We start from the raw sequence: 2,789 nt of genomic DNA, 5'->3' as shown, positions 1-2,789 counted from the left end.
AATCATAACGGGGTTGATGAAGCAACAAAAGGCTCTTACGTCCGAAGATCGAGGGGCAACGAAACGTCATCAATCGTTTACGTTAGAGAAGTTGGAAATTGGTTGGACGTATACACAATCGGAGCTGTATCATAAGCTTAAATCCGAGGGGCAAAGATGGAGGGCGCTTAAGGCGGGTGCTAGAGATTTGTTACCGGGTGAAGAGGATGAACCCGAGAGTGAGGCGGAGATCCCGAGCGGGGATGAATATTATGAAGAGCAACCACAAGGTGGTGTGAATTTGAATGTGGGGCAAGGGGGCCCGGGTGGAGGTTATGGTGGTGCTTTCTATGACTATACGGAGCGATCTTGTGTGCCCGGGTGGGCTTATGAAGGTACCATGCAAGAGGTGATAGCAAACCAACGTCCTCCGGCTTCCGTTTTTGAAACTTGGTCGGGTCCGGAGCGGACGTTGTATGATCAAAATGCCATGATGAGTGCAAGCATAGAGCGGTCCTTGAAACAAAACTTTGATCGTAGTGAGGCGTGGAACCGCACTTTTGCGTATTCCCAAGAGGTAGAAATGAATAATCGGTATTACGACGATCAAGAGAGAAGGATGCATGCAGATTGGCATGCCGGGAGACCGGTAGTTGTGGATCCACAACATGTGGATTATGCCTCGCTACCACCTTATGATGGGAGTGTGTCATATCCGACTCCACAGCTTCACCACTCACAATGGATTGATCCGAGACAACAAGAGGGAGCCCAACAACAACAAGGAGGAAGTAGTAGTAGCGGCTCATTTGCATTTGGAGAATGGAACGACATGATGTCTTCCATCTTTGGACCTCCGGGACCGCGCTACTATTAGTCAGGTTGTGTTCCTCCTTTGTATATTTTGTGCATATGTGTTAGCTTGTTTTGTTTTGTTTACGGTTGGGCGGTTGGGTGGTGTATGATTGTTATGTTGAGTGCGGGATGGTGCTTGTTGGTGGTGTCATGTGTTTAAAAAAAAGTAAAAAAAAATCATAAAATGAAAAATCCAAAAAGAAATTTGGGGTTTGAGTGAAGAAGCTTTTTGTTGATGTTGAATGAATTTTAGTGATCAAAGCCTCCTTAAACCATACATTGGGGTCAATGTATCCCAAGTGTGGGGATGGGGGGAAATTTTTGGAGATTTTGAAAAATTTTAAATCAAGCGAAATATTGTGAGAATTTGAACACCCTAGATTAACTCCAAATGGTGCACCGGCAACCCTTGATACCCTTTCATTCTTGGTGAGAGTTGAAGCCACATTTGTATATAAATAATGCTTATCTTTGATGAGAGTGGCTACGGGTGGGGGTACATTAGAACTTGTGCTTGTATGCGGTTTGAGTCCTTAGTTAGACATGAATGCGAAAAGGATAAGGGCATCTAGGTAGCCTCGTCTTTAGTGTGTGCGAGTGTGGGATTTGGGGGGTTGGACCTCATAAGTTATATATGTGAGCATGGTTGCGAGAGGGGCGGGGGTTTGGACATTTAGTTGCCAATTTTATGCCTAAAAGCCTATTATTTGTTACCCCTAGCTACTTACTTAAAAATTTACCCAAATTTGACCCGGTCTTTAGTGTTAGTAGTAGTTGTAGTAATATGATGTAGATATGTTGATGCTTTATTGCATGGTTGTTTACTTTGATAAAAAAAAATTCAGAAAAATCAGAAAAAAAAGAGAAAAAAAATGGAAAATTAAAAGAAAGGATGTTTAGTTGTCTTGTACTTAGTAGTTTAGTTTGGTAGTTGTTAGTTTGCTTATTCGTGTAATAAAAAGACCGGGTTAAATTTTCGCTACTTCATATATATTCCATTTCCTACCCATACACCTAGCCACGTTACAACCTTGAAAGTCCCTTTGATTTGCATTCATGTTTGGCACTTGTTAGGAGAAGGATCGATTTAGGTACAAGCCTATAATTGTGCAACCGCCCGTTAGCCTTCGTGTGTCTAGCTCATATTGCTAGTGCTTACTTGTAACCGAGAGGAGAGACATAGTGAGGGGTGCATTGGTTGGGTGTTAAAAAGGGGGTTAGTCAAAGGATTGCTTGTTTTTGCTTGGTTTACATTGATCACTTGTTGAGAAATTGATTTGATGAGTTGCTTAGGACAAGCAACGGTTAAGTGTGGGGATGTGACGGGTGGTCCATTGGACAACCCTTTATGATGTTAAAAGACAAGTTTATCCCTCATTTAAGTGTGTAATTATCTCGAATTAGATAACTACTGTTGCTTATGTCTCAGGTGTGGTTTGGCGGCTTAAAGTGAAAAAAAAAATGCAGCTTTAGAAGGTTTGAAGTTGAACGGGTCGAGTGTGGAGCAAAAGATGAAACAAAGAAGAACATTCAGCTTTCCACCGTAAATTACGGTCCTACCGTAATTTACGGTGGACCTGAATTCCACCTGGATGCTGCCGTAAACCAGAAGACTTGCACCGTAACACTTTTATGTGCACCGTAACTTACGGTAGAGCCGTAAGTTACGGTGGAGGCGACGCGAAAATATGTAACCGCTCATTAAAAAACAGTTTTATGGTGTCTTTTCACTTATCATCATCATTGGTCGGTTATTGGAGACACTAGGGGCGATTTTGGGTGATTTGGCTTGGCTTGGAACATTTTCTAACATTCGGTTTGTGATTTTGATTTGTATGAACATTGAACTACTTGTTATGATGATTCACCAAGCTATGCGTGGCTAAAACTCTCGGTGATCATCTTAGGTGAAGGTTTATCTTGAACTTTTGTGTGTTTATTTCTGAATTTCTAGA

Source organism: Helianthus annuus, chromosome 17 (assembly GCF_002127325.2).
Source record: "Helianthus annuus cultivar XRQ/B chromosome 17, HanXRQr2.0-SUNRISE, whole genome shotgun sequence".
Taxonomy (NCBI): domain Eukaryota; kingdom Viridiplantae; phylum Streptophyta; class Magnoliopsida; order Asterales; family Asteraceae; genus Helianthus; species Helianthus annuus.
Note: the sequence above shows the minus strand (reverse complement) of the source record.